At 54.6% G+C, this 13,497-nt stretch overlaps 1 protein-coding gene across 2 annotated transcripts in view; it reads left to right on the forward strand.

The window, feature by feature from the left end:
* The window catches only part of SIPA1L3 (signal induced proliferation associated 1 like 3), a 169,510-nt gene that overhangs the window by 5,189 nt on the left and 150,824 nt on the right, over positions 1–13,497 (forward strand). The window contains exon 1 of one of the 2 annotated variants that reach the window (XM_027855210.1): positions 12,360–12,775. The exons of the other annotated variant lie outside the window; for it this stretch is intronic. The gene's annotated coding sequence lies outside the window, so the exon portion shown is untranslated. Of the gene's footprint in view, positions 1–12,359; positions 12,776–13,497 lie in introns of those variants that run through there. 2 annotated transcript variants of the gene reach the window in all.

Genomic DNA, 13,497 nt, shown 5'->3' on the forward strand with positions numbered 1-13,497 from the left:
GGCTTTGGAGCACTTGACTGTTGTGTGCCCTTTGGCCTCTAGCCTCAGAGCTTCTGGGGAGTGAGGGGTTTGGCCACCTACTTGGGGCAGCGGCTGATGCTGTCACTAGGACGGTGATCTTGGTGGAAGGCGTGGCCGCTGTCTGCTGTCTTCACATTGTGGTGGTTGTCAGTGGGAAAGGCTCTCAAGTTGATTCTTGTGTTTATGTTTCCTGTGGGGAGATGATTCTTGCCCTCCCCGACGGACCCTGACTGATGTGTGAATGACCTCCATCCGCCATGCCCTCCCGGTGGCCTGCAGGGGACCAGTGGCTGAGCGCAGGCCCAGGGATGAACTCCAGAAGGAGGGGCTGTCGATTCAATCCAGCAGCATTTAGTAAGCGTCTGCTGTTTGCCAGGCCCATGTGGGGCACTGGAGATTCAAAGACAAAGTATGGAACGAGTCTTTAGCCTTGAAGAGCTTACGTTATGTTCTACTAGGAAAACAGTGGGTGCCCACAGAAGTGAATTAACGAGTGGGAGTGAAGACCCAACAAGCTGGAATTCACCAGGGTGTCAGCAGGGTGATTGATGCCCCTTTCCAAGGCATTCTGCCTGGTTGTAGAGGCCAGCTGAGGATTGGCCCAAGCAGGCAGTGGAAAGAATGAGCTAAAGCCGGAGACCCCGGCGACCTTGGGTGACCTTGGGCAGGACATTCACCTCAGTTTCCCCAGCTGAAGAATGAGAGGGTTGGACTAGATCAGGAGTCGTTCACCCGGGCTCTATGACCTTGGGGGGGTGTGTGTGTGTGTGTGTGTGTGTGTGTGTGTGTGTGTGTGTGTGTGTAACTGTTCCAACATCGTTGGTTTTCTTTGTTTGGATTTTGTTTCACATAGATCAGACCTTGATTCTGAGAAGGGATCCCTGGGCTTCAGCAGCCTGTCAGCCCCGGGGGTCCATGAGGCCGAGGAGGTGACGAGTCCCTTCCGCCTCCAAAGTTTGAATAACCAGAATGCAGCTGGAGTCAGTTGGAGCCAGTGGGACGAGGACCCGTCACTGCCCAGCTCAGCTTTCTTTTCTCCCCCGAAATGTCAGCATCCTGCAGTCTCCTGGTGCCCAGAGGGCAGTCCTGGCATTTTGTCCAGTTCTTCTGGAGCGTCCATAGCGTGGGTGATGGCAGACGCTGGCAGTTGAGTCTGCCTCGAACACCCCACCCACCTTTTCTTGCCTGTGGGATTGTGGTTCTTAGAGAATTGTCATTTCTGAAGCTGAACCTGTGTTTGGCCAACCACGGGTAGCTTAGGATTCAGCTCAGGCCCCCGGCCCACGGTGGGAAATTCCTGCTGACTTCTTCCTTTCTGCTGCAGCCACAGCGTCCTCAGCACAAACGGAAATGAAAAGAAGAAAATTACCATCTATCCATGTGGGCGACTTCTCCAGAAACACACGGTACCTGATGCTGTGGCCCGGAGTACCCGGAGCAGGGAGGAGGAGGAGGCAGGGCTGGCAGGTGGCAGAAATCCTGGGCATGGAGGCAGGGCAGCCGGGGTCAGATCCTGGCATTTATTAAGAAGCATGCCGGGTGCTGTGCTTGGCACTGGGTGCAGAGACAAAAGTGAAGACGGTTCCTGCCCTTGGGCAGCTTACTGTCTGTCTGGGGGCAGGCACCGTGTTGACCTCTTGAGGGAGGTTGCACGTCCAGCTGAGCCTTGAAGGGAGCTGGAGGGGAGGAGGGCGGGTGTCCCTTCCACAGGTTCCTAGGGAACAGCCAGGGTGAGGTCATGGTGGGATAACCCAGTAACCCAAGCCCGAGGGAATGCTCCTCTTACTGGCTTCATGGCTCATGCATGACGCGGTTTCCATAGAACTCAATGGTTTCCTTAAACTCAGGTTTTCCAGGAACCATTTAATGATGGTAAAGTGGGCTGTGCCTTGCTGGACCGAGGGAAGGTTAGCAAAGGGCTGTGATGTGTCCATTGTACAAAATGTGAAGAGAAAAGTGTGGTGGCTCAATGTAGACAAGGTGGTGAGGGTTGGAGTCGGTGGATTTGGCCAGATTGGACTCCTGGTGACCAGGGCTGCCTTCCCCTCAGGCAGAGTGGATGTTATGGCCATCACTGACCCCCGCATTGGCCTCACCTCCATGGCTTAGAAGTGCCAATGTGATTCTGCTTGTGGTGAGATCTCGCCCTTGACAGGGCATTGTCAGTGCTGGTGGTGACGGGGAGAGCCGTGACGGTTGTTGAGGAGGGTGAGCTCCGCAGGACCTTGTGGGGAGATGTGGGAGCCCAAGACGTCAGGGAGTCTCCTGGTATCTGCCCCGCCGTGGGAAGGCCTGGGGTTCACCAGGAGAGTGGAGCTAAGCCAGTCATCCTCTCTGCCCTTCTTGCTGATGCTCGGGAAGGGAGTAAATCATGAGAGAAAATACAGGAATCGTCTGGAGATTGTCAGTCATGCCTCCTGCACTTCTGATGGCTTGGCCCCTGGCCAGGGTCATTCACCATGGGTCTGTCATTGCCGAAGGACTCATAGGCACAGTCCATGCTGTTAGTGCTTTCCAGAAGACACTGAGAGGCCTCCCTGGCAGGTTGTGTGGTGATGGACGTGGTGCCGCCCAAATGCCATCCCTGTTCCCCTTGGGCCCGCTCTGTGCTCCTCCTGGCCCCCTCCCAGCTCCCTGTGGGCTCCCCAGCTCTCCCTGGGCTCCCCCCTCGGGCTCCCCCTGCCCCGCTCCCCCCCATGCTCACTCGGGGCCCCCCTAGCCCCCCCAGCTCCCTCTGGGCTCCCCCTGGCCCCCCCAGATCTTGCCCTGGCATGGCACTGAGTGGCTTAGCACAGCTGTAGGAGCTGACTCTGTGCTCCATGGCCTCTCAGGAGTAAAGTAGAAAGCTGCAGGCCTGCCTCCCTCCCCACAAGAGGAGCTGTAGCCACAGGGAGCCTGCGTCCCTCATCAGTTTCCCTTTTCTGGGGATCTCATGTCCCCTGCCCAATCCTTGCCCCAGGGCACGCCTGTAGTGATGAGAGGGGCATGGAGTCCTATGTTGTGCCAGCAATAGAATCCCCAAATTCAGTGCAAAAAAAAAGAGAGAAAGGAAAGTGTTGTAGGCCAGAGTCAGTGTCTGCCTGGGCAGGTGATGTGGCTGCCAGGGTAGGGGCCGCGCTCTGAGCATTAAGGCGGGCGGAGGACCCGGGGTGGGCACCTTCCCATGTGAAGCTGAACCCGTGAGTGGGTTTTCCTTCCACTGGCCATGGAAATTAACTTGAGCCAGGCTTAGGAAGGAAAGGGGGCAAAGTAGGTGGTACGGGCTGCCTGACTGACCGGCCAGAGTCAGGCATCGGTGGATGGATCGGTGTCCGCCTGGAGGGAGGTCTCTGTGGGGTGGCCGAGGCACCATCCCTGACCCTGGGCTGGTTAGCACTTTTGTCAGGCCCGGACTGCAGTGTGCTGAGGGGGGGGTGGGGCCCAAAGCTGGCCAGGCTGGCTTATGCCAGGCTCCCCAGAGATCTTGGCAGGCCGGAGGGGAGGCTGAATGGAGTGAGACGAGGCCTCAGGTGAGTCAGCGGCGGGGCGCGCGGGCTGCCAGACAATCTCGTGTGCACCTCATGCAGCTCTGGGAGAAAAAGGGTAGGCCAGAGGGGCCTTCCACCTTGGTCAGGCCGCGTCTGGAGTGCCGGGTGAGGGCCCTGATTTGGAGGATACTGGCAGATGGCCTGAGGAGGACAACCAGGATGAGGAAAGGTCTGGGCACTGTCCTCTGAAGACCGTTGAAGGAAATGGGAGTGTTTGGAAGGAAATGGGAATGTTTAGCTTATAGAAGAAGACTTAGGAAGGCTACGATGCCTGCTACTCAGGTCTCTGAAAGTTCATCCTGTGGCAGAGGGATTAGCCTTGTCCTGTCTGGGGCAGGGCAGGAGGGGGTGGGCCGTGCAGAGGGCAGATGGAGGCTTTCCCCTGGCTGGGTGACCGCTTGTCAGGGAAGTAGCAGAGGGGATCTTCTGCTGTTCAATGAGGATTGAACCAGATGCTGGTGTGTGTGTGTGTATGAGTGAGCATGTGTGTGTTTGTGTTCATGTGTGAGCATGTGTGTAAGCTTATACATGTATGTGTGAGCATGTGTGTGCCTATGTGTTCATGTGTGCCTGTGGGTGCATGTGTGCCCATGTGTGTGTGCACGCAAACGCTCCAGGAGATATGAGGTGCTGGGGACAGTAGAGGCGTTGGTGGCTGAAGCCTGAGCCAGGCAGGTCTGGCAGGGGCTGCCTAGGGTGCCCGCTGCAGCCTAGAGAGAGCCAGCTCTACCCGTGGGCAGGCAGGAAGGGGTTGGAATTGGCGATGGGTGGGACACATGCCTTTGGTTCCCGAAGCTAGGCTGTTGGAGAAGCTGCCTTTGTGGGTGCTGAGAGCCGGGCTGAGGCCTGCTTGGGTTCATTCTGGGAACATCAGAACGGCAGAGCCGGTATTCTGTCCAAGCTGCCTCGTTTTACAGATGGGGAAACTGAGGCCTGAGGGCAAATGGTGGGGCTCCGCAGGATTTGTAGGGAGCTTGGCCTCTCCTCGGGGAGGACACAGGGTGGAGAGAGGGATGTGCCCGTGGCCACGTTGGGAGCCCCTTAGCTTCTCCTCCCTGGCCGGATCCCTTGGTGCCTGGGTGGCCTCGGCGCTGCCCTCCCCCACCAACACCGCGGCTGCCTCCCGTTCTGTAGTGAACGCCTCTTCCCTCTAACTGAAAGTTCCTTCCCTGGGGATGGGAGCGGCTTGTGTTTCCGGGGGCTTCTCTGCATGCCCAGGGACCCCCGCAGCAGCCCCCTCAGGTAGGTGGAACGCATCTCATTGCACCTTTCCCAGGTAGGAACTGAGGCTTGGTGAGAAGAAGGGAGTCAGAACATTTTCTCTCCAATTTGTGATGTAGTGGAAAGAATGCTGGCTTTTGGAGTCCGAGATTCTGGGTTCAAATCCTGGCTCAGCCACTCACTTAATCTTTGGGAGCATGCGCCACCTCCCTGGGCCTCAGTTTCCTCATCTGTAAAATGAGGGGCTTAGTCTAGATGCCTTGGAGTGGTGGGACGGCAGAGCAGGAGGAAGGGGGCGGCTCCCCCACTCACGTGCACACACATGCAGTGAACTTTCTGTAAAAACTTCCCCTTCTAGCTCCGAGCCCCGAGGCTGTCCAGCTGGGCAGTGGACTCATCCCCTCAGCCAAAACATCACGTGTTTCTTTTGTAAATCAGAGGGGTTGAGCCGGTGTGATGCCTGCTACCGGTCTTCTCAGACCACCGTCGTGCTGTGTGGTCCCTCTGGACAAGTGCCCTCCCTTCCCGCCATGGACGCTCACGTGCCCGTCCCAGTCTCCGCCAGCTAGATGTCAGCTTCACCTGCCTGTCTGCTGGCTCTGGGGGCAGAGAAGCAGGTTTTCTCCGGGCGCTGAGACTCCAGACATACTTGTAGCTAAACGTTTGACTTACTGACGTAGACCATGGAGGATGGTACGAGCCAGAGGGGCCACAGGAGGAGAAGGGCAAGCTGCCCTTCTTGGCTACGTCCTTAGCGCCAGGCCCATGAACGGCTGCTTCTGATTTGCTTCTGTTGCCCCCTGGGCTGAGGGGGGGGGTCTCCGATGGGCCCAGGGATTAGGGAGTCCCTCCCTGGCCCCGGACCGGGCCGGAGTCTGACCACTGGGCTGTTTGGCCCAGAGCTCAGTTTCTCTGAATGCTCGCTCATGTGTTCTCCTGGAAGCAGCCGTGGGATGCTTGCATCAATCCCCTTCTGGCCCCAGAGGGACAGCCAAGGCAAGGACTGCACCCCCCTTTGTTTTCCTAGCAGCCTGTCAGACCCCTCCTTCCCAAGGCCTGAGCAGAGCTGGACCTCTGTGAGGTGAGCCTCTGTGTGGACCGTCAGCCATCAGCTGTGGCAGAAGCCTTGGCAGCCGTGGCATGTGGCTGCTGGGAAACTTGTTGGGCCCCCCCTGCAGCTGTCCAGGGAGAAACCCGGAGCGTGGGAAGTGTGTGTTAATCAGATGGTTCTGCCCCTCACTTTTCCCTCAGCGCTGGCGGCCCAATCCTTCAGTTTCCCACTCCCCGGGCCTTGCCTCAGGATGCTAAGCAGGGCTCAGGGCTGGCCTTGGGGGAGCCCCCTCTTTTCTCCGTGGGTGATGTGGCAGCACTGGGGTGTAGAGAGCAGAAATGTGGGAGCACGGAGTTGGGGGCCACAGGGCTTCCTGGAAGGAGAGACTGATCCTAAGAGCGTGCCTGGAAGGCAGGGGTCTTTCCCCCTAGGAGAGGGCTTCACTCCCAGGGGCCAGGACCGGTTCTGAGTGCTGGGGGGGTGGAGATGCTGGAGTAGATGGATGCCTGGCATCCTGTCTTCCAGCCCTCAGCTTCTCTGATTTCGGGGTAATCACAGAAAAGGTCAGAGCAGGATTCTGGACACTTGATTTTTTTTTATGATAATTTTTACTTATTTTTTTGTTTTCAACATTTACTTCCACAAGATTTTGAGTTCCACATTTTCTCCCCATCTCGTCCCTCCCCCCACCCCAAAATGGCATGCATTCTGAATACTCCTAATCTGCCCTCCCTTCTGTCTCTCCCCCCCTTCTCTTATCCCCTTCCCCTTCAATTTTCCTGTAGGGCAGGATGGATTTCTCTACCCCATTTCCTATATTTCTTATTTCCCAGTTGCATGTGAAAACATTTTTTTAAACATGTGTTTTTAAAACTTTGGGTTCCAGATTTTCTCCCTTCCTCCCTCCCCACCAACCCTCATTGATAAGGCAAGCAACTAAATATAGGTTATATATGTGCAGTTATGCAAAACAGTTCCATAGTAGACATGCTGTGAAAAACTATTTCCCTTAATCCTATCCCCCCCCATTTATTCTATTCTTTCTTTTGACTCTGACCCTCCTCAGAAGTACTTGCTTCTGATTACCCCCTTTCCCAATCTGCCCTCCTCTCTATCATCTCCCTACTCTCTTGTCCCCTTCCCCCCCCATTTTCCCATAGGGTAGGACAGATTTCCATACCCAATTGAGTGTGTACGTTATTCCCTCCTTAAGTCAAATTCTATGAGAATAAAATTCGCTCATTCCCTCTCACCTTCCCCCATTTCCCCTCCACTGTAAGAGCCTTTTCTGTTTTTTTTTGTGAGATAATTTACCCCATTCTACCTCTCCCTTTCTCCTTCTCTTAGTATAATCCTCTCTCACCCCTTAGTTTTATTCTCCAGATATCACCCCTTCATCTTCAACTCACCCTGTGCCCTCTATCTATCTGTCTATCTATCTATCTATCTATCTATCTATCTATCTATATACACACATATAATTTTTTCCCTCCAACTCCCCTAATACTGACAAAGGTCTCATGAGTTAGTTACAAATATCATCTTTCCATGCACGAATGTAAACAGTTCAACCATAATAAGTCTCGTATGATTTTCTCTTTCCTGTTTACCTCTTCATGTTCCACTTGAGTCTTGTATTGGAAAGTCAAATTTTCTATTCAGCTCTGGTCTTTTCATCAAGAATGCCTGAAAGTCCTCTGTTTCACTGAATGACCATTTTTCCCCCTGCAGAATTATACTCAGTTTTGCTGGGTAGGTGATTCTTGGTTGTAATCCTATCTTCTTTGCTCTCTGGAATATTATATTCCATGCCCTGCAGTCCCTTAATGTAGAAGCAGCTAAATCTTGTGTTACCCTGATTGTCTTTCCACAATACTTGAATTGTTTCTTTCTGACTGCTTGTAATATTTTCTCCTTGACCTGGGAACTCTGGAATTTGGCTACAATATTCCTAGGAGTTTTCCTTTGGGGATCTCTTTCAGGAGGAGATCGGTGGATTCTTTCAATTTCTATTTTGCCCTCTGGTTCTAAAATATCAGGGCAGTTTTCCTTGATAATTTCTTGAAAGATGATGTCTAGGCTCTTTTTTTGATCATGGCTTTCAGATAATCCAATAATTTTAAAATTCTCTCTCCTGGATCTATTTTCCAGGTCAGTTGTTTTTCCAGTGAGATATTTCATATTGTTTTGTAATTTTCCATTCTTTTGGATTTGTTTTACAGTGTCTTGATTTCTCATAAAGTCACTAGCTTCCAATTGCTCTATTCTCATTTTTAAGGAAGTATTTTCTTCAGTAATCTTTTGGGCGTCCTTTTCCATTTGGCCAATTTTGCTTTTTAGGGCATTCTTCTCCTCATTGGCTTTTTGGACCTCTTTTGCCATTTGGGTTAGGCTATTTTTTAAGGTGTTATTTTCTTCAGTATTTTTTTGGGTCTTCTTTAGCAAGCTGTTGATTTGTTTTTCATGATTTTCTTGCAAAACTCTCAGTTTTTCCTCTAGTTCTCTTACTTGCTTCTCAAAATCCCTTTTGAGCTCTTCCAGGGCCTGGGACTGATTCATATTCTTCTTGGAGGCCTTGGGTGTGGGAGGTTTGACTTTGTTGTCTTCTTCTGGTTGTATGTTTTGATCTTCTTTGTCACCAAAGTAAGATAATATAGTCTGACTCTTTTTGCGCTGCTTACTCAGGATCCAGGTCAGTTACTTGAGTTTTAAACTCTTTGTTAAGGTAGGAGGAGTCCGTTTCCAGTGTGGAGTATGTACTGTCCCAAGCTTCGGGGGTTTGTACAGCTGTTTTCAGAGATAACTTCTAGGGACCTGAAAATTTTCAGTTCTTCCAAGGTGCTATGATAAGGGGCGAGGTGTTTTCTCTCCACAGCCACAACAAGCTTCACCACACCAGCATTCCTCCTCGCCCCAGCACTGCCTCTCAGAACTGTGACCCAGATCCAAGCACCGGTAAAGCAAGAGATTCCTGCCTCAGCAGTGGCAAAGGGATCCCTGCAATCCCTCTCTGATCAGCCACTCGATTCCCCCTCAGTCTGTGGGCCAGAAGCTCAGGAGGCAGGCGCAGCCCCGGGGGTGGCTGAGACCTAGGTCCTTCTCTCACTGCAGTCACAGACTTTTCCCAGTGACCTTCCAAGTTGTCTTTGGCGTTCGTGGGTTGGGAAGTCTGGAAACTGCCACAGCTGCTCGAGGTTCAGCCCTCTGAGGCTGCTTTAGGTTCGTTGCAGCCTGCGCGCCCACACCAAACTACGCTCCTCTCCCAGCCTAGCGTGATATACCTTTCTGATCAACCATCCAGGTTGTCTTTGGCTGGAAATTTGTTTCACTCTGTCTTGTTGTGGGTTCTGCTGCTTTAGAATTTGTGTAGAGCCATTTTTTATAGGTATTTGGAGGGGTTTGGGGGGAGAGTTCAAACAAGTCACTGCTTTCCCTCTGCCATCTTGGTTCCACCCCATACTCCCTCGACACTTGACTTTTAGGCCCCACTCCACCACCTTGCTCTGAGACCTTGGGTGAGTCCCCCCTCTGGGCTGCTTGCTGCTCCAGGAGCTCTGTGGCCTTCCTCACCCTCCTGTTAGAAGTGATTATGAAATTCCCGAGTTTCCCCCGGAGTGAACAGACTTCCATAACCCCCCCGAGTCTCTCGTCGGATGTTTGCCGCCGTGCACGTCCTGTGCTATGGGGGCTGGCTTGGCCGAAGCTGGGGTACAATTGCCAGCACCCCCAGGAGGCAGGCCGCCGGTGCTCATGGGCTCCCCCGGCTCTCCGACAGGGCGTGTCCTCCACGCGCTGTCTCTAGCCAAACTGTGCCATTTTCCATCATTCCATCTTGTCCTGGCCTTTGGCCACACTGTCCTGCAGTCTGGCATGAGCTCTCTGCCCCTTTGTTGAAGTCCCTCCGTGTCTTCAGAGTGCAGGGTGTGGGAGGAGGGTCAGAGAGTCTCTGTCCTCATGTCCTCACTCCCTGGGGGACCTTGGGCAGGTCATGTTGCTGGATACCGTAGGGCTCACGGAGCGCTTTACAAACATTACCTCATTTCATCCTCATGACAATTCGGGGAGACAGGTGCTTCTATTCATCCCATTTTACAGTTGAAGAAACTGAGGCAGAAGAGGCTAAGTGACTTACCCAGGGTCAAACGGCTTGGAAGTGAGTGAGGCTGGATCTGAACTCCCAGGCACAGTGCTCTGCTCCCTACATCACCTAGCTGCCTGGAATTGCCCCACAAAGAGGGGGATTCCTGCTTTCTAGGCTGGCCTAGACCTCTTCAGGTCCCTCCCAGCTCTGGGAAGGAATTGTTGCATGTCTCCTGGCACACTGGCTTCCGTGGCCCTGTGGTTCCCTGCGTGGGGCATGGGAGAAGGAGGGGTTGCTGCCAGCATGGAAAGGCTTTCACAATTAGAAAGGCTTCGGCCTGGCTCCAGAAGACCAGCAGAGGAGAGCAGGGAAGGCCTTTGAGGTGGTGGGATGGCCGTGGAGCTTTGGAGGTAGGCGTGATGCAGGCAGGGCTCACAGAACAAGGAAGTGGTCAGCCAGGGAGAGCGTTTGACCCCTGCGTGGGCCACTTGGCCTCACGCTAGGGCGCAGGTTTGGTCAGTGAAAGGTGGGGAACCCCTCTCCGTTTGGAATTTAAATCACCCAGGACAGCGTGGATGTTAACATAGTGCGTGTGTGTGTGTGTGTGTGTGTGTGTGTTTGAGTGTAAGAGAGAGATGGGGGGATGGAAATGGTTTCTGCCCCCCACCTCCTTGGGCAGAGTGGCCACTGACTTGGGTTTGAGCTCCTGGCCTGAGAGGGGAGCAGCGCCAGGACGGGGCTGTCTGACACATGTGAGCCAAGGATCAGGGGCCCACGTGGTCATGTGGACCAGCGCCACAAGGATGCAGAGACCCCCCCTCCCCCCGGGCACCCTTGTTCCAGTCTTATTCCTTTTTTCTGGCAATGTGTCTGTTTAGAAGCTGTTTTCTTTAGCCAGGACCCTTTGGAGACAGGCCTTTTTACAAGGAGCAGCCCTTTCTTGGGTCATCCATACCCCATGTGGCTGACTGGCCCTGAGTCAGGGCCCTGCCCTGTGTGACCACTTCCTTCCCACCTCCACAGCCAAGGCAGTTACAGACCTTCAGAGGCCCAGCCCCCCAAAACACCCCCATTGCAGCTTCTGGAGAGCTTGGTCGAGCAGCCAGAGACTCCCGGGTATTGTGAACCCCATTCCTGGGCTCTTGGCACCAGGTCTTAGTACCCATTGCACTCCTCCCCCCAGCATGCCCTCGGTCGAGTTTGGCATGCAGTGCCAAGTCCAGATTGGGAGTCAGACCCCTGGGGGCAGTGCCCGGCTCTGCCATTTCCTCGTCTGTGTGACTGGCCCTGTCTGGGCTTTGGTGTCTCCATCTGGAAAATGAGAGCATTGAGTAGCCTCCGAGGCCCGGCCTTGGCTCCAGGCCTTGTGACCCTTGGGAAGGATTGTGGGTCACACATCGAGGGATTTTTGTTTGGACTTGGTAGAGAGACCCTCGCTGCAGTTATGGGTGAGAAGGATTCCGTGGGCATCTTGGGCCTTTGTCCTTGCTTGCACTGGTCACCTTGTGGAGGATTGGGCACCATAGTCTGGGGAGGACAAAGGAAAGCTGGGGAGCCTCCCAAGCAGGAGTGGGCCTCGCATTGTGCCGTGGGAGGGCCTCAGGATGGAAGTGAAAACCCAGCGGGCCCTCAGTGTTGACAGGCTGGCACTCGGTGGGGAGGACAGCCTTGAGGGCCGATCTGCGATCTGGGAGGAGGTGGTGAGCTTCCTGTGAATGGAGGTGTTCAAGCAGATGCTGGAGGACCACTGGGTGTTATAATGGGCATTCTTGGGGAGGCATGGGTCAGACTAGTGATTTGGTCTCCAAGGTTCCTTCTGACTCCTGAGATATTCTGTAATTCTATCACATTTTTCTTGAACTGACTGTGCGCTGTCATGGGAGAAGGGCATCAGCAAGGCTTTGAGTTCCCCAGATGACTGACCAGACCCTGAGGGGTCAGTGACTCTTTTCTGAACCTCCCCCCTCCACTGGTGGTGCACCTGTCCTTCCCCCTCCTCCCAGGGGTGTGAGGACACCACTGGGCACCTGCCAGATGCCAAGTGGAGAAGGAAGGGCCCTGCTCTGGAAGAGCTCCCAGTCTGGTGGTCTGCTTTGGGGTGGGGAATGGGATGAGCTCTGGGGAGGGTCCCCTAGAAACAGAGTGGAGGACAGGGTGAGATCCTGGGATGAAACCCAGAGGAAGATGCCCCGTCCTGGAAGGAGCCCTGGCTCTGGTGCTGGTACAGGGGCTGGCCTTGGGCCAGCGGGGCCCCTGGAACTTTCTGTACCTTTGTTTCCCCCTCTGTCAGGCGTGCAGGGCCCCTGCAGACTGTGTTGCCAGGCAGCTGGCACAGAGGCCTCGCTAGAGCAGGGAGGGGTGGGTGGGGCCCCAGCCCGGATGCCAGGGCACCTGAAACCTGCCTTCTCCCTCCTCTCTGGGGCGGAGCAAAACTCCAGGCTTTGTGCTGGAGGCAGCCATGGCAGCCTGGGCCCCGGTCAGCAGCCCAGCTGGGGCCCTGCGAGTCCGTCTGCCGGATTTCCTGTGAGTGGAGGGAGAGAGCACCCAGCTCTGCCCATGGGTCATTGTGCCTCATCCACTCCTCGTAGGTATAGTGCGGAGGGCGGCGCCCTGTGTGGGAGAAAGCCCTTCCATGGTAGAGACCCCTCCCTCCAGCGGCAGCCAGTGCCCCCACCACACTCAGGACGTCCTTAAAGCCCGGGCTCCTCCTCCGTCAGCGGTTTAACTGGCCACGGTTCTGGTTCTGGCAATGAACAGATTCCAGTGATTTAAATGGCCTGCCTGCCCGCAGGCTGGCCCAGGGCAGAGCCTCTGCCTCTTCCCGCCTCCAGGACCACAGAGAGCCCAGGCACGACTTCCCCGGGCTCTGGCAAGGTGAGGTCACTGTGGCCCTCCGATTTCCGTAAGACAGCTGCTTTTGCTCCACCTCATCGGATCTGGGGCTGCTGTTGTCAGAATGCTGGCCGGACGTGGTCAGGTGTTTGAGGAGACACACCCACAGGCCTGGACAAGGAGCACGGTGCCCAGGCTGCCTCCCAGCCACCCGCGGCCTGGGCACCGGGGCGGCCGTCCCGTCCAGGGGACAGCTGTGTCTGCTGAGTGTTATGCTGGGCCTTGCTGAGTGGAGTAGCTGGAGTACTGGACCATCTGTCTTGTGTCATTTTTAATTAGGAGAAAATTAATGGATTCCTGGCTGCTTGGTCTTAGGGATTACTTAGACTTAACTGTTACTAATTAAACCACCAGGAGGGGTTTGTTTAGGTGATGGTGGTGGGGAGGGTCATTTCTGAATGGTCTGTTAGAAGTGGGCACGTGTGTCTCAGGGCAGAGCGCTGGCCAGACAGGTGCCTCTGGGGCCTGGGGGGCGCTGCCGGCTCTGCCCGGGTGGCCTGCATCCTGACGCTGCCATCCAGAGGCTTTGATCTCTGCCCCACCCTGGTGCCTTCAGTTATTTGTTTAAAAATGTTTTCATTTTTTTAATATGACCATAATTTCCCTAACATTCCTCCTCCTCTCAGAACAAATGGTATTTTTTAAAGCCAAGAAAAAAAGAAGAGGAAGAAGTCGGCCAGTGTGCCGAGTTCTTGGATTTTTAT

Source organism: Vombatus ursinus, unplaced genomic scaffold (genome assembly GCF_900497805.2).
Source record: "Vombatus ursinus unplaced genomic scaffold, bare-nosed wombat genome assembly UNPS02010822.1, whole genome shotgun sequence".
NCBI lineage: Eukaryota > Metazoa > Chordata > Mammalia > Diprotodontia > Vombatidae > Vombatus > Vombatus ursinus.